Source organism: Schistocerca cancellata, chromosome 9 (assembly GCF_023864275.1).
Source record: "Schistocerca cancellata isolate TAMUIC-IGC-003103 chromosome 9, iqSchCanc2.1, whole genome shotgun sequence".
Classification (NCBI taxonomy): domain Eukaryota; kingdom Metazoa; phylum Arthropoda; class Insecta; order Orthoptera; family Acrididae; genus Schistocerca; species Schistocerca cancellata.
The window spans coordinates 456,512,677-456,531,015 of record NC_064634.1 but is presented as its reverse complement, the minus strand read 5'-3'; positions in this window follow the sequence as shown (position 1 = coordinate 456,531,015).

The window sequence follows — 18,339 nt, the reverse complement described above, 5'->3', positions numbered from 1 at the left end:
ATGCGGCCACGCAGGCACCTGCCGACCCGTCCCCTGCCGCGACGCAAGTGGTTGCGCCTATGGACGCCGAAGATGTGCCGCCGCAGCCGTCCCACTCAGTTCCGACGCCTGCCGGCCACCGTGCTGTGACAATGACCGACTCCTCCCCTGTGGAGCAGCCGCTCCTCAAGAGGTTGCAGCGCCCCAAGAAGACGTCGGCGGTTCCCGCCGACGCCCCGCCCGTGCGTCGGCCGGTGGGGGTTGATGCGGCCTCACAGCCGACCGCCGCTCCGTCCCCTGCCGCGCCGCAAGTGGTTGCGCCTATGGACACCGACGTTGTGCCGCCTCCGTCGTCCAACTCAGTTCCGCCGTCTGCAGGTCAGCGTGCTGTGGCAACAACCGACTCCTCCACGGTAGAGCAGTCCATTCTCCAGAGGTTGCGGCAACCCCGCTTTCCATCTGACCACGAGTTGCAGCCTTTCCTTCAGGGACTAGTGACATCGCTCCAGGACGGGTCTTACCCCTTCTTTGACCACCCGTACCCCTACTCTCTGACACGTGTTCGGCCTCCCCTCCCCCATCACCCTAATCGCTTTACCCGGTATCAGCTCAGGTGGCTCAATTTCTTGACCAAGGAGGAGTTACTCCTCATTGACAAACATCCCATCTTCTCGAACGATGAATGGCAACTATTGGCCGAACTCTTGGAAATCCATGTGACGGGCCGTCTCCCCGCCAGGATTCGCCAGTTCTGCGGATAGCCCTGCAGTGCGAGGTCATCATCATCATCTGTCAGCGTGAGTCATTCTCCCCTCCGGCCAGCCATTTCGGCCGTTCGTTTTCCGCCTCTCTAACTATTCCTCTGCCTATTCTTTCGTCTTTCGCAAAAAAAAAAAAAAAAAAAAAAAAAAAAAAAAAAAAAAAAAAAAAAAAAAAAAATAACCAGCACAACTGTCAAGTACCAGCCCCCACTGCCAAGTCATCACTCATCCTCACCACACCATGCAAGAAGGCGAAGCGCAGCATGCGCTAGAACTTCGACCCCGGCAGAGGGTTCAACCCTCAGTCACGTGCGACTGCGACTGCGACTGCGGCTGGCGCGCGCCCGTGTCGTCAAGGCAGCACCCGACGCAGCACCTCGCTCGCCTCCACGCCGCTCCGCTACCGCTATGGCCCGCACAAAGCAAACGGCCCGCAAGTCCACCGGCGGAAAGGCGCCGCGCAAACAGCTCGCCACCAAGGCGGCGAGGAAGAGCGCGCCCGCCACCGGCGGCGTCAAGAAGCCCCACCGCTACAGGCCGGGCACCGTCGCCCTGCGAGAAATCAGGCGCTACCAGAAGAGCACAGAGCTGCTCATCCGCAAGCTGCCATTCCAGCGCCTAGTGCGCGAGATCGCCCAGGACTTCAAGACCGACCTGCGCTTCCAGAGCTCCGCGGTCATGGCCCTGCAGGAGGCCAGCGAGGCCTACCTCGTCGGCCTCTTCGAAGACACCAACCTGTGCGCAATCCACGCCAAGCGCGTCACCATCATGCCCAAGGACATCCAGCTCGCGCGCCGCATCCGCGGCGAGCGCGCCTAAACACCGCGCCAGCCGCTGGGCACCGCCCACGCACGCAAACAAACAAAACGGCCCTTTTAAGGGCCACTAACATCACTCCGTCGCGAGCAAACTTTGTCGGTCGCCTCTCGCCCCACAACCAGAGAACCAAAGACAAAACACCGCTTCCACTTCCCGTCCGTCCGCCACAGCCGCTCTCCTCTGCCAGCTTGCTGGCGCGCGCAACAATCAATCAACATCATCCCTCCCCGGCGCGGCGCTCAAAGCGCACAACACCCATCGGCCGACGCCGTCAACCACACGGGTGGCTGGCCGGCCGCCGCTTCGTTTCGAAACAAACAAACAAACAAAACAAAAACCCGCACCAACGGCCAGCCAGGCACGCAGGCTCGTCCAACGCCACCGACCCTTTCCACATCTCAACGTCCCCCGCCCCCGTTGCAAGAACACACACACAACCAAGACAAGACACATCCGAGGAGAAGGCAGGCAAACAGACAGACAAACCAAAGTATTCAAACAACATGACACAAACCAACCGTCGGCCGGCCGCGACCAAAAACGGCGACAAGCAACCGCTACCGCCGCCCGCACCCGCCACCGACCCCCCGCAATCCAACCACCACGGCACGCAAACAGTATCCACACACGGGCATACAGAAACGCCAGACGGCACAACCACACCGCAACACGACAATCAAAACCTTCCCGACGTGCTTTGATGGCCCTGAGAAGGGCCGTTTTGGGCCGCGCGTCTCTTGCGCGCCACTAGACGACGGGGACGGGGGGTGGGGACGACGGAGTCAACCGCCAACCCTTCCTTTCCTTTCCCATTCCTTTCTTCTTCTCCTCTACTTCTTCTTCTTGGGCGACGCCTTCGCCTTAGACGGCGTCGTCGCCTTCTTCGGGCGCGGCGCCTTCGGCTTCTTCGTCGGAACCTTGGCGGCCTTCTTCGCCTTCGACGGCGACTTGGCCTTGGCCGGCTTGGCAGCAGCCGCCTTCTTCGCACCGGCGGGAGCGGCCGACGCCGCAGACGCCTTCTTGGCGGCGCCCGCCTTCCGACCAGTCGCCGCCTTCACGCCACCAGCCTTCTTTGCGCCGGCCGCACGGGCACCCTTCTTCTCCTTGCTGGCCGGAGCGGCGCGCTTCTTCTTGGCACCGCCAGCACGAGCCTTGCCGCCCTCAGCCGCCCCGCCGCCGGCGCCGGCAAGCTTGAAAGAGCCGGACGCGCCCTTCCCCTTCGTCTGCACCAGCTCGCCCGCCACCACGGCCGACTTGAGGTACTTCTTGATAAACGGCGCCAGCTTCTCCGCGTCCAGCTTGTAGTGCGCGGCAATGTACTTCTTGATCGCCTGCAGCGACGATCCGCCGCGCTCCTTCAGACTCTTGATGGCGGCCGTCACCATCTCAGAGGTGCGCGGGTGCGCAGGCTTGGCGCGCGGCTTCTTCGCAGACGACGCAGACTTTGCCTTCTTCGTAGTGCCGGTGGCGGCGGGTGCCGCAGCAGTCTCGTTCGTAGCCGCCTGATCTGCCATTTCGACGACGCGCGTTAACACACAACACAGCGAGCAGCGAGAGCGAGAAGAGACACGCAGCGAGCGGAGCGCACAGCAGAGGAATAGCCGCCTCGCGCCACAGGCCCAGCCAGTGTCGCGGGCGGGCGCGGACGGCCGAGAGAGCGGCCGCCACTCTGCGCGCCGCCGCGCCGCGCCTCCCGCGCTTGCTACCGCCCAACGTCCGACAGCCTGTGCGGAGCAGCCCCACACCTGCGCCACAACCACCCGCGCCTTTCAAACCACCGAGGATGGGGCTACACACAGCCACACCACAGTCGCCAACCAGTCGCCACGGCAGCGCCGCAAACCACGGCCAAACTGCAGCCACCGCGCGCTACAGCCTGGGTCGGCCCGCCGAGAATCGCCGCCCACGCCCAAATGCCGCCCCCACAGCCCCAGCCGGCGACCGGCCACAATGGCCAAACCTTCGGCAAAGGCCCCACACCGTCGCCGCGGCAGCCCGGCCAGCGCGGCCGGCGCCACAGCCACACAAGAGGAGGCGTGCGGCGATGACGGCCGTGCAAACGCACCTCCGCCGCCCCATCGCCCTCCCACCGTTTCCCGATCGGCCCGCAGCCGTCGGGCCACGTCCTCCTCCTCTCGCCCAACATTCACAGCCCTTTCGTTCGTTTCCCAACAATTTCAATTGTGCCCGCCGCAAAAAACGGGCGCCGCCTGCAAAGCAACATGCTCCGCCGGAGCGCCCCTCGCCGCTTACGAGCCAACCCCTCGCCCGAGGCAAACCGAAATCCGCAACTACAGACCAACCCAATCTGCCGTCAGCACACACGACAGCCAACATCACGCGTTACGAGTTAGACATTAGGTTCACACGTCTCGGTTAGGTTCGGTGGACGTGGGTTGGGTTAAGGGCACTTGGGTTAGGTTAAGCATTCAAAACACACGTCAGGCGTCAGAGGTTAGGTTAGGTTACGTTACATTAAGGTTAGGTTAGGTTAGGTTAGGTTAGGGGCACTTGGGTTAGGTTAAGGGTCGGTGTTAGGTTAAGCGTCAAACTTAGGTTAAGCATTCAAACCACACGTCGGGCGTCCGAGGTTAGGTTAGGTTAGGTTAGGTTAGGTTAAGGCCACTTGGGTTAGGTTAAGCCTCAAACTTAGGTTAAGCATTCAAACACACGTCGGGCGTCAGGTGGCCGCAGCAGCCGCACCTACCTACCCACCCACCCACCCACCCACCTCACGGCCGGACAGCTTGGCTTACTTGGCGCTGAGGCTGACCTCACCGCACCTCACCTCACGCTACGCAACGCTACACAGGTTCGGTTCGCTCAGCTTAGGCTTAGAGCTTAAGCGCCGAGGTCGGATTACGTTGGTTCACCTTCGGGCGCCACACTTTGGGTGTAAAGGTCGCGTCGTCGGGTCGTCGGCACGCCGCAAAAACAAAAACAAAAGCGAAGCCACAGACAACGCCGACAAACGGGCAGCACGACCACGACCAGATACCGAGACACACGGACCACCCACCGGCCAAAGGGCACCAAACAACAAACCAGAGCACCACGTGTCGACCAGAGCAACCCGCCGCTCACGCGACGTGGCTGGCACCGAAGGGCCGCCGCAACTGCGCTTTCCGCGCCGGGCCGGATGCACGTGCGGCAACACCACCACCGCACACAGCCGCTGTTCAACATCAACCAACAACACGCCGCGGTCGCAGCCTCAACGCCAGCACACGTTTGCACCACCATTCACACGCACCGCACAAACAGCTGTCGCCGACAACACAAACACACCGCAACGACGCCGCCGCCGCCGCCGCCGCCGCCTCTACTTGTGCCGGCCACCCACCCCACCGACGGCGCACCTGTCGCCAGCCGGCAGTCGGCAGTCGGCAGTCGGCAGTCGGCAGTCGGCACGGGAAACGCACACCGCCACTTCGCTCGCGCGCACGCCACCAACCAGTCGTCGTCTCCAAAAACAACAAACAAACATAGGGCAGGCAACAAATCGCCTCGCACGAACCGTCCACAAAACTATCAAAGCACAGCCTCTGGCTAACGGCCACGACGCAGCGGCACGCTGCTCCTTTCCCCGCCCCACTCCATTCACAAAGTCACGCGACACCTTTCCGCCACTACGCGCAGCCGCACCCGACGCCCGTGGCAACGACACAACTACTGCACTATCCACCGTACACACAGCCAGCCAGCCAGCCAGCCAGCCAGCCAGCCAGCCAGCCAGCCAGCCAGCCAAAAGCACACCAACGACCCAAACACGCACGTGCAACGGCACGCCCCAAACCAGTCAACGTCGACAACCACACGCACGGCTGGAAACAGGCGTCCTTCCACGTTGCCATCAAGCTACACACAAGACACAAGGAACCAACAACAGCACGCCTGCCCGCCCGCCCCACTCTCACGCCGCAAAAAGCACACCGAAACCGCCAAACGCACATTCCCATCGCACTGACACCGACCGGCTCGCTACCACCACACCTCTCGGCAGCCGTTTCGCAGACATGACACGGCGCGACATGACATCACGACCAACTCTCCTTTCCCCGACGCCTTCGGCCGGAGCACAACGCCGCCAATTCGCCACACAGTCGACAAGCGCCCGCCCTCCCTGCACGACGCCGCGCAGCAAACGCGCCCGCAAACACATACCTCTCCTCTCTCTCGGCCGCCCGACGCGCCAACCGCCACACCGCCAGCCACTCGCAATTGTGCACTGCCGCCAGCCACACGTCCAACACGCCGCGCCGCCTCCGGCCACCCGCCAGGGGGCGCTCACGTCCGCGACAACAGCGCGGCCCGCCGGGCCAAACCGAACCGAGCCGCCCGCCGCTGCTCTGCACATCTTCCTGCGCGCATCAACAAAACGAGGCAAGCGAGCACACCCCGTCACAACGCCACATCACGCAAATGCCGTGCCGACCTCTTGTGTCTACCGCCTAAATTGCACTCACCAGCCGCCCCTTCTTCTTCCTATCTATCTATCTGTGCGTCTGTGTCGGTCCGCGCGTGACGCCTCTCAACATCCGCCGTCGCCGTCCCCGTTTCCGCCCCAATGCCATCGTCGCGCCGCCGCCTCCTCCTCCTCCTCCGCCGCCCCTGTCCGGCCCGCACCACACCATACACCGCTGCTTGTCCCGGCCGTTGCCACCAAAGGCGCCTACCGCAAACGCGCCACGCCGCAGCCCCCGTGCGTGCATCTCCGTGCCGACGCTGCCTCTCTGCCCTCCCGCACGCACTCGACCGACCGACATGCACTGCGTCGACGGCCTCGACAACACAGTCTCTGGGCTCCGCACTGCGTGTTCCGGTACGCGCGCTCAAACACCTATGTACTCATTACCAGCGATGGCGAGGCACCACACAATCTCTGACCAGAGAGTTTCTTATCGTCGCTAGTCTGCGCCACACGACACTAGTGGCACGTAGCGGGTCGGCAGGAACAGTTGTCATCTCTATGTGGCGGGTCGGGAGAGGTCGTAGTCAGTCGACGACAGTATTAGCGAGTGGACGATTGTACTGAGCGGGCGGCGGCGTGCTCTTCTCGCGACTCTGGTCTCCGTTCGGGACGATGCATATTGTTATAAAAGGTAAGGTAATGAAGCTGCATTGCGCAAATCTAATAATGTATGTCAATTGTAACTATTTTCTTCACAACAAAATGCCCCAATAATACTTTGTTTCCAAAGTAACTTTTTTTTAAAGGTAAAACCATTCATTTCCATTTAAAGAATATTTCCTCCAACAATCAAAAAATTCAATGTGAGCCGGCATTCATTGCACGAAGCTGTGTACAGGTATCTACAGTTAAGAGCACATATAGATGCAGTTTGTTTCCTCTTTTGCCTTTTTTTTTCATTGACGTAACGATCTTTTGCTCTTTTTTTTTTTGTTTTTTATTCTGATTTGTACGTAGGCTGTTTGTTTACATTTTTTTTTATTGGTAATGCCACGTAGCGCTCTGTGTGAAAATCACTGCCTGTGCCGTGTGCAGTCAGTGGCCAGTTTGCATTGTTGTCATATGAACCTGCTATAGCTGGATGTGAACAGCGCGTACCGTTGCGCAGTTAGGGGTGAGCCGCCAGCACTGGTGCATGTGAGGAGAGATATGGCGGACTTTTCAAATTACATATATTATGACTTGTGATGATATTAAGGGTAAATACATTGTTTGTTGTTCTCTATTAAAATCTTTACTTTGCTAACTATCCCTATCAGTAGTTAGTGCCCTCCGTAGTTTGAATCTCTTATTTAGCTGGCAGTAGTGGTGCTCGCTGTATTGCCGTACTTCGAGTAATGACGATTTTTGTGAGGTAAGTGATTTCCGAAAGGTGTACTTTAATGTTACTCAGGGCCATTCTTTTGCAGGGATCTTTGATAGTCAGATTGCGTTGCGCTCAAAATATAGTGCGTCACTTTAAGCGCAGTTTTGTATACATTGTTGTTCAAAGGGGGACGTTTCAGAATACAGGGCCGAAGGTCAGCCAGCGCTGCCCTTACAACGTTTATCGGGTTTTCAATTATGTCTCTTGAGATGTTCATGGTTCATTATTTCCATTCATCATATTATCGCGCGTTTCCCATCAATCTTCGTTCGTTCATTTTCTAGGGACGTTAACAACATTCTGGCACATTTTTATCATCATTCACGCACTCACTTACTTACGACTATTTGTGCGGGGAGGTTACACTTGGGTCCATTTCCATTTACATTCAATGTTGATAGACCTTTTTTTTGTTGTTGTTTTGTTGCTGGCAGGTTACAAACGCCTCATTTTATGTTGGTTGCAGCGTTTTTCTCCTTCTTCTAGTGTTTTCCCCGCTCTCACCACCGCCCCCGCCCCTCCCGCATCCGTCGGTCTCACCACGTTCACTGACGGCCGCGTCTGCGGCTACACCACAACACAACAACGGCCCCCTCCCGGCAACCCATTCGTTTTCTCTTCTTTTGCACAAAAACAACGCCGCACGCGCCAGCCGAGCGCAGCGCAAGCCACCCACACCGCGCCCCTCCCCGTCTTTATAGCCCCCGCTTCTTGTTTTCTTCGTTTGCCCCCTCCCATCTCCCGAATGCCATGCCATGCCATGCCAGCAGCGTTACGCGTGCCCCTCCCCTGTCCACACACTACCGCGAAACGAACAGCCTTCCGGGCCACATGCAGGGCACGCCCACCGCCATTCCCGGACGCAATTCTCGAAACAACACACACACAAAATGAACGCACTATCCCCACTTCGCTTCTCTCTCTCTCTCTCTCTCTCTCTCTCTCTCTCTCTCTCTCTCTCTCTCTCTCTCTCGTCCCTTCCCTTTAACGAAAGACAAACAAACCCCAGTTAACACACTTTCTCGACACCTTCATGTAGGGAGGGAGGGAGGGAGGGAGGGTGCGTGCGTGCGTTGTCTCGACCGTGACGGCAACCATCGACGATCCATTTCCCCCACTGGTAAAACATGTTCACTAACACCTACAGACATCATTCCGTACACACACAATGGCTTTGCACACGAACATAGACGGCACGGGCACTGTCGTACATTCTTCCTCAGAACCATCTCAACGAACGTTACATACACATCCGGGAAAGCAAAGCAAAGCAACGCAACGCACACAATTCAGCCGTCAAAGGTAACGTTCACCACGGCAGACACTTGCCGCCGCGCCGTTACACGCATTTCAGTGCGGCTACAATACACCTCCGACACGGGAACGTTCCGTTGCTCTACACCGCGTTTCTCCGTTTTGTTTGGTTTTTTTTTCTTTTTTCTCTCTCTCTCTACTTTTTTTTTTCCCCTCTGTCCTTTCCTCCACCATTCTCTCCTCACGTTCTGCCCAGACATTCGACCGATCACAGAGGTTCACCTTTCGGTAACCGTTCTCAGCGCGACGGTATGACGGGTGTTCAAGACGTACCGTTGCGTGATGCCGGTGTACCGCGCCGATCGACAGTTTCCCAGAGGCGACGGATCGGACCACATCACCGACACACACAAACACGTGTGCGCACATTCGCCAAAGCGACCGTCGTCTTCTAGCGTCGCGCTTACTGTACTGTACTGTACTGCACTGGACTGGACACGCGTGCATGCATCTTCAATGACGACGTCGGTGTGCGTGCGTCGTACGCACAAGCAGACACAGTCAGTCAGACACGACTATCGAAATCAGAGTCGGAGGGAAGGTACATCATCGTGCGTGTCGCCCGTACAATGCAATACACATTGGTGTCTCAATGCGCGTTCATTTAAACGTCACTCACACGCCTCCACGCTGCAGCATTTACAGACACATCTCACCCTAGCCATGTATGGCGTGCAAACCGACCCGAAAAAACGGCCGTCGTTACACACTGACATTCCCAACAATCGCGTTTCGTTTCCATCCGTCACGTAACTAACCGGCACCTCCATCCAAAGGACACATCACCGATCGCACTTCCCCCACCTCGCAGACAGGTAACACCAACGAGTTGTGCGCACGTGCCTCCATTCCACGTCACACCGTGGCCGTACCCCGCAACACGCGACGCGCCCCCATCAATCAAATTCATCGCATCGGCCACCCCACCCCGTCGCGTCGCAACCAAAGCGGTAGCTATTGCCGCCGTCCACCCACTCACACACAAAACAACAACAACAACAACAACAACAATTCCGCCCTTCCCGCAAAGGCCATTTGGTGGCCCTGAAAAGGGCCGTTTTTGCCGCTCTCGCAACGGAGGAGCCTTCTCTCCTTCCATTCCAGAGCCACCTCCTTACTTGGAGCTCGTGTACTTGGTCACCGCCTTCGTGCCCTCGCTCACGGCGTGCTTGGCCAGCTCGCCAGGCAGCAACAGCCGCACAGCGGTCTGGATCTCGCGGGACGTGATGGTCGAGCGCTTGTTGTAGTGCGCCAGGCGGGACGCCTCGGCCGCGATGCGCTCGAAAATGTCGTTCACGAAGCTGTTCATGATGCTCATCGCCTTCGACGAGATGCCCGTGTCAGGGTGCACCTGCTTCAGCACCTTGTAGATGTAGATGGCATAGCTCTCCTTCCTCTTGCGCTTCTTCTTCTTGTCGCCCTTCGAAATGTTCTTCTGAGCCTTGCCAGCCTTCTTGGCGGCCTTCCCGCTAGTCTTGGGCGGCATCTCAAACAAGAACGTGAACGTACGGCAGCAACACCAGTAGCAAGCGCTCCGCTCTAGTCAGCGTCTCCCCACACAGTGGCACCCAGCGCGCCCCGCCGCCGCACCTTTACCAGCTCGCCCCGTTGCGGCCGCCGACCAATGGGCCGCGAGCGCAACCGGCCGCCGCACCCGAGAGCATAAAGGACCCCCACCCCTGGCGGCGCCGCCACTCCGCTGCTCGACTCGCTGCGGCTCGCACCGTCCTTCGTCTCGTCTCGTTTTCACACCACAGCCCATCGCCATGTCCGGACGCGGAAAGGGAGGCAAAGTCAAGGGCAAGTCAAAGTCCCGCTCCAGCAGGGCCGGGCTCCAGTTCCCGGTCGGCAGAATCCACCGCCTCCTGCGCAAGGGAAACTACGCCGAGCGCGTCGGCGCCGGGGCGCCCGTCTACCTCGCCGCCGTCATGGAGTACCTCGCGGCTGAGGTGCTCGAGCTGGCCGGAAACGCGGCCCGCGACAACAAGAAGACGCGCATCATCCCGCGCCACCTGCAGCTTGCCATCCGCAACGACGAGGAGCTCAACAAGCTCCTGTCGGGCGTCACCATCGCACAGGGTGGTGTCCTGCCCAACATCCAGGCCGTCCTGCTGCCAAAGAAGACCGAGAAGAAGGCCTAAACAGAGAGGCCAGGCAATCGGCACGCGGACCCGCCGCCCAGCAGCGCTGCGTGCTCCCCTGCACGCAACGCGCTTTGCCGGCCCGGCTCACAACAATCGGCCCTTTTCAGGGCCACCACACAAACCTACGTCCAAAGCAAAATTGCAGTCGTCCTCGCCGCACTTTACTTTAACGTCACTTCCACAGCCGCCGCCGGCAACAAGACCATACCAACTGCTACGATTGCAGGGGGGAGAAATTCTGCGAGGTACCTCGGTGTCACGCCTGACATCCAAGTGTCACATAGGGGAACTTGGCACAAACGCTCACGCCAGGATGCACATCCTGTACCCTGTTCCCTCGACCCCGCAACAGGCGTAGCGATACTGGAATATGCGCGCCCTGTATGGGGCTGTGCAGCCAGATCGACGATGCATCGCCTACAGAAGGGTCCAAAGCAGAGCGCTCTACGACGGGCCTTACACGTCCCCGCGGCAGACCTGCATAGAACCACTCACAACACGATTCCGCGCCCTGGCACAAGCGTTCTACGCCACCGCGCGGAAGTCAGAAAATGACTGTTACGTCTTGACCCTTGGGCGATATGAACACCACAGGGACAGATGTGCAAGACCCGAGAGTCGCTGCTCCAGCAGTAGCACAGACAGAACACATAATCACTCTCAACAAACAGCAACGTCCGAAAACAAGCACAGTACCGAAGATAAGAACAACACACAGAAAAGAGGAGCAAATGTCCACAGGCGACAATAACCTCCACCAACTCCCCCTCTAACGGTAAGAGGACTAAAAGAGAGAAGAACAAGAAGAGCCGCCGCCATCTTGTCGTCCACAGCCCGTGTGGCCCAACACACACACACACACACCTTGTTTTGTTTCGTTTGCCTCAAGCACCTCCACGCACGCACAGTCGCCTTCCAAACGACAAGACAACGACAGCAATAATGACCACTGCGAGAGGAGCGTGTCGACACACCGCCCTCCACTCCCGCGCGCCCCAAACAAACGAAACAGCTGATCCGGCCGCCTATCGGCACGCCTTGCCTCGGCAACTCCAACGCCGCCGCAAACACACACAGCCAAACCGCGCAAATATTCACCGCCTCTCGCACAACAACAACAACAACAACACACAGCCCGGCATCTCCATCGATCGATAAACAAAGCAAACACAAAACGCCCTCTCTCGCACACACAGCCGCAAGACCCGCTTCCTTTCCTTTCTCCCAGTCACGTCACGTCAGTCAAACGAAAACGAAATGAAGAATGAAAGAAAGAAGGCAGGCAGGCAGGCAACACACGCAGCAACAACACAGACTCTTTCGCACTTTTCAATTTCCGAACAGTGTGGTGGCCCTGAAAAGGGCCGTTTTCGTCTCTCCCACGGCCGCGGGAAGGCCAACGCGGCACAGCACACCGGCTGCGACGCGCCTAACCGCCGAAACCGTACAGGGTGCGCCCCTGCCTCTTCAGGGCGTACACCACGTCCATGGCCGTCACAGTCTTGCGCTTGGCGTGCTCAGTGTACGTCACCGCGTCGCGGATCACGTTCTCCAGGAACACCTTCAGCACTCCGCGGGTCTCCTCGTAGATCAGACCAGAGATGCGCTTCACGCCGCCCCTGCGAGCCAGGCGGCGGATCGCGGGCTTCGTGATGCCCTGGATGTTGTCGCGCAACACCTTGCGGTGCCGCTTGGCGCCACCCTTGCCGAGCCCCTTTCCTCCCTTGCCGCGGCCAGTCATCTCTTCTAAATCCTCAAAAAAGCTCAGGCAAGCAAAACGTCTGCTGCAGCGGCTGGCTCCTCACCCGGCGCTAGCGAGTCGGCTACGGTCTGCGCCCAGCGCCAGCGTGGCTTCTTCGCGAAGATTCTGCAGTCTTCGACTAATGCGGAGTTCACAACAAATTCATGTTTTGCCTCCTATTTCATTCTGGTGGTGTGTCTTCTAGAGGTGATTGGCTTCTCGGTATTGTCCACTCTGTTTACTTCTTCAGGTACAGCCTATGCTGTAAGGAGCTGGGGCCAGCGTGTGTTGGCATTGCGCCGAAGCTTCTGCCCCAGTGTGCGAATGTTCCGATTTTCTGACTGCCGCGCCTTTTCGTAGAAACGACGGGCAACCGTCCGGATGTGCGCCTTAACCTTGCGGACCTCAGCGAGGTCGTGCAGCGGTCCGGATGGGAAGTCCCTCTGCAAGTGCAGCGCGAGGCGCAAAGCCCTGTTCTGCAAGGATTGTAGCTTCTTCAGGTGGTCTTCAGCCGCGTCCCCCCTTCTTGTTCTCAGCGCGACGGTATGACGGGTGTTCAAGACGTACCGTTGCGTGATGCCGGTGTACCGCGCCGATCGACAGTTTCCCAGAGGCGACGGATCGGACCACATCACCGACACACACAAACACGTGTGCGCACATTCGCCAAAGCGACCGTCGTCTTCTAGCGTCGCGCTTACTGTACTGTACTGTACTGCACTGGACTGGACACGCGTGCATGCATCTTCAATGACGACGTCGGTGTGCGTGCGTCGTACGCACAAGCAGACACAGTCAGTCAGACACGACTATCGAAATCAGAGTCGGAGGGAAGGTACATCATCGTGCGTGTCGCCCGTACAATGCAATACACATTGGTGTCTCAATGCGCGTTCATTTAAACGTCACTCACACGCCTCCACGCTGCAGCATTTACAGACACATCTCACCCTAGCCATGTATGGCGTGCAAACCGACCCGAAAAAACGGCCGTCGTTACACACTGACATTCCCAACAATCGCGTTTCGTTTCCATCCGTCACGTAACTAACCGGCACCTCCATCGAAAGGACACATCACCGATCGCACTTCCCCCACCTCGCAGACAGGTAACACCAACGAGTTGTGCGCACGTGCCTCCATTCCACGTCACACCGTGGCCGTACCCCGCAACACGCGACGCGCCCCCATCAATCAAATTCATCGCATCGGCCACCCCACCCCGTCGCGTCGCAACCAAAGCGGTAGCTATTGCCGCCGTCCACCCACTCACACACAAAACAACAACAACAACAACAACAACAATTCCGCCCTTCCCGCAAAGGCCATTTGGTGGCCCTGAAAAGGGCCGTTTTTGCCGCTCTCGCAACGGAGGAGCCTTCTCTCCTTCCATTCCAGAGCCACCTCCTTACTTGGAGCTCGTGTACTTGGTCACCGCCTTCGTGCCCTCGCTCACGGCGTGCTTGGCCAGCTCGCCAGGCAGCAACAGCCGCACAGCGGTCTGGATCTCGCGGGACGTGATGGTCGAGCGCTTGTTGTAGTGCGCCAGGCGGGACGCCTCGGCCGCGATGCGCTCGAAAATGTCGTTCACGAAGCTGTTCATGATGCTCATCGCCTTCGACGAGATGCCCGTGTCAGGGTGCACCTGCTTCAGCACCTTGTAGATGTAGATGGCATAGCTCTCCTTCCTCTTGCGCTTCTTCTTCTTGTCGCCCTTCGAAATGTTCTTCTGAGCCTTGCCAGCCTTCTTGGCGGCCTTCCCGCTAGTCTTGGGCGGCATCTCAAACAAGAACGTGAACGTACGGCAGCAACACCAGTAGCAAGCGCTCCGCTCTAGTCAGCGTCTCCCCACACAGTGGCACCCAGCGCGCCCCGCCGCCGCACCTTTATCAGCTCGCCCCGTTGCGGCCGCCGACCAATGGGCCGCGAGCGCAACCGGCCGCCGCACCCGAGAGCATAAAGGACCCCCACCCCTGGCGGCGCCGCCACTCCGCTGCTCGACTCGCTGCGGCTCGCACCGTCCTTCGTCTCGTCTCGTTTTCACACCACAGCCCATCGCCATGTCCGGACGCGGAAAGGGAGGCAAAGTCAAGGGCAAGTCAAAGTCCCGCTCCAGCAGGGCCGGGCTCCAGTTCCCGGTCGGCAGAATCCACCGCCTCCTGCGCAAGGGAAACTACGCCGAGCGCGTCGGCGCCGGGGCGCCCGTCTACCTCGCCGCCGTCATGGAGTACCTCGCGGCTGAGGTGCTCGAGCTGGCCGGAAACGCGGCCCGCGACAACAAGAAGACGCGCATCATCCCGCGCCACCTGCAGCTTGCCATCCGCAACGACGAGGAGCTCAACAAGCTCCTGTCGGGCGTCACCATCGCACAGGGTGGTGTCCTGCCCAACATCCAGGCCGTCCTGCTGCCAAAGAAGACCGAGAAGAAGGCCTAAACAGAGAGGCCAGGCAATCGGCACGCGGACCCGCCGCCCAGCAGCGCTGCGTGCTCCCCTGCACGCAACGCGCTTTGCCGGCCCGGCTCACAACAATCGGCCCTTTTCAGGGCCACCACACAAACCTACGTCCAAAGCAAAATTGCAGTCGTCCTCGCCGCACTTTACTTTAACGTCACTTCCACAGCCGCCGCCGGCAACAAGACCATACCAACTGCTACGATTGCAGGGGGGAGAAATTCTGCGAGGTACCTCGGTGTCACGCCTGACATCCAAGTGTCACATAGGGGAACTTGGCACAAACGCTCACGCCAGGATGCACATCCTGTACCCTGTTCCCTCGACCCCGCAACAGGCGTAGCGATACTGGAATATGCGCGCCCTGTATGGGGCTGTGCAGCCAGATCGACGATGCATCGCCTACAGAAGGGTCCAAAGCAGAGCGCTCTACGACGGGCCTTACACGTCCCCGCGGCAGACCTGCATAGAACCACTCACAACACGATTCCGCGCCCTGGCACAAGCGTTCTACGCCACCGCGCGGAAGTCAGAAAATGACTGTTACGTCTTGACCCTTGGGCGATATGAACACCACAGGGACAGATGTGCAAGACCCGAGAGTCGCTGCTCCAGCAGTAGCACAGACAGAACACATAATCACTCTCAACAAACAGCAACGTCCGAAAACAAGCACAGTACCGAAGATAAGAACAACACACAGAAAAGAGGAGCAAATGTCCACAGGCGACAATAACCTCCACCAACTCCCCCTCTAACGGTAAGAGGACTAAAAGAGAGAAGAACAAGAAGAGCCGCCGCCATCTTGTCGTCCACAGCCCGTGTGGCCCAACACACACACACACACACCTTGTTTTGTTTCGTTTGCCTCAAGCACCTCCACGCACGCACAGTCGCCTTCCAAACGACAAGACAACGACAGCAATAATGACCACTGCGAGAGGAGCGTGTCGACACACCGCCCTCCACTCCCGCGCGCCCCAAACAAACGAAACAGCTGATCCGGCCGCCTATCGGCACGCCTTGCCTCGGCAACTCCAACGCCGCCGCAAACACACACAGCCAAACCGCGCAAATATTCACCGCCTCTCGCACAACAACAACAACAACAACACACAGCCCGGCATCTCCATCGATCGATAAACAAAGCAAACACAAAACGCCCTCTCTCGCACACACAGCCGCAAGACCCGCTTCCTTTCCTTTCTCCCAGTCACGTCACGTCAGTCAAACGAAAACGAAATGAAGAATGAAAGAAAGAAGGCAGGCAGGCAGGCAACACACGCAGCAACAACACAGACTCTTTCGCACTTTTCAATTTCCGAACAGTGTGGTGGCCCTGAAAAGGGCCGTTTTCGTCTCTCCCACGGCCGCGGGAAGGCCAACGCGGCACAGCACACCGGCTGCGACGCGCCTAACCGCCGAAACCGTACAGGGTGCGCCCCTGCCTCTTCAGGGCGTACACCACGTCCATGGCCGTCACAGTCTTGCGCTTGGCGTGCTCAGTGTACGTCACCGCGTCGCGGATCACGTTCTCCAGGAACACCTTCAGCACTCCGCGGGTCTCCTCGTAGATCAGACCAGAGATGCGCTTCACGCCGCCCCTGCGAGCCAGGCGGCGGATCGCGGGCTTCGTGATGCCCTGGATGTTGTCGCGCAACACCTTGCGGTGCCGCTTGGCGCCACCCTTGCCGAGCCCCTTTCCTCCCTTGCCGCGGCCAGTCATCTCTTCTAAATCCTCAAAAAAGCTCAGGCAAGCAAAACGTCTGCTGCAGCGGCTGGCTCCTCACCCGGCGCTAGCGAGTCGGCTACGGTCTGCGCCCAGCGCACGCGCCAGCCCCCCTATATAGACTCTGGCCCGCCCTCCCCCCACCACGCGCAACCGAGGGCATATAAGCGCACCACGGTGGCTGGCGCGCGCATACCGAGTTAGTATTCGCTGCTCGACTCGCTGCGACACATTGCTACTGTCACCGCGCACGTCACGCTATGGCTGTACAGCAGTTTGCCGCCGCACTGGAAGTTCTCCTCCACGCGTTGGGGTTCACCGGCCGCCGCCCACGTCCGCCACGGCGCAGGCGAACGCAGCAGCATCGGATGGGCCTCCAGTGCTACAATTGCCAGCAACTGGGGCATGCCGCGCGGGAGTGCACGAACGCCGTCGCGTGCTTGAAGTGCGCGGCGGCTCACGACACTCGCCGCTGTACGAAGCCTCGTGGTTCGACCAGCAGGTGCGTGAATTGTGGCGGGTCGCACGCCGCGAATTCGCGTAGCTGCGGCTACCTTCGGGAGTTTCGCCGTCTGTCCGCCGCACCACGTCCTGCGGCGGCGTCCACGACCACGTCGGCTGCCCCGCCCCCCCGCTCCGGCGTGGGGTGCGAGCCGCGCCGTCTTGAAGCCGCTACCGACCACGCTATGGCCGGCTTCCAAGCCGCCTTTGCGGCCGAACGGGCCGCGCTGAAAGAAGAGCTCACGGCCGTCCATCGCCAGCTCCAGCAGCTGCGCGATGAGCTGCGAGCCGTCAAGAAGACGTCGGCGGTTTCCGCCGCCGCCCCCCCCGTGCCCCGGCCGGCGGGGGTCGATGCGGCCACGCAGGCACCTGCCGACCCGTCCCCTGCCGCGACGCAAGTGGTTGCGCCTATGGACACCGACGATGTGCCGCCGCAGCCGTCCCTCTCAGTTCCGACGCCTGCCGGCCACCGTGCTGTGACAATGACCGACTCATCCCCTGTGGAGCAGCCGCTCATCAAGAGGTTGCAGCGCCCCAAGAAGACGTCGGCGGTTCCCGCCGACGCCCCGCCCGTGCGTCGGCCGGTGGGGGTTGATGCGGCCGCACAGCCGACCGCCGCTCCGTCCCCTGCCGCGCCGCCAGTGGTTGCGCCTATGGACACCGACGCTGTGCCGCCTCCGTCGTCCACCTCGGTTCCGACGTCTGCAGGTCAGCGTGCTGTGGCAACAACCGACTCCTCCACGGTAGAGCAGTCCATCATCCAGAGGTTGCGGCAACCCCGCTTTCCCTCTGAACGCGAGATGCAGCCTTTTCTTCGGGGCCTAGTGTCATCGCTCCAGGACGGGTCTTATCCCTTCTTTGACCATCCGTACCCCTACACTCTGCCACGTTTTCGGCCTCCCCTCCCCCATCACCCTAATCGCTTTACCCAGTATCAGCTCAGGTGGCTCAATTTCTTGACCAGGAAGGAGTTACTCCTCATTGACAAACATCCCATCTTCTCGAGCAGAGAATGGCAGCTGTTGGCCGAACTCATGGAACTCCATGTGACGGGCCGTCCC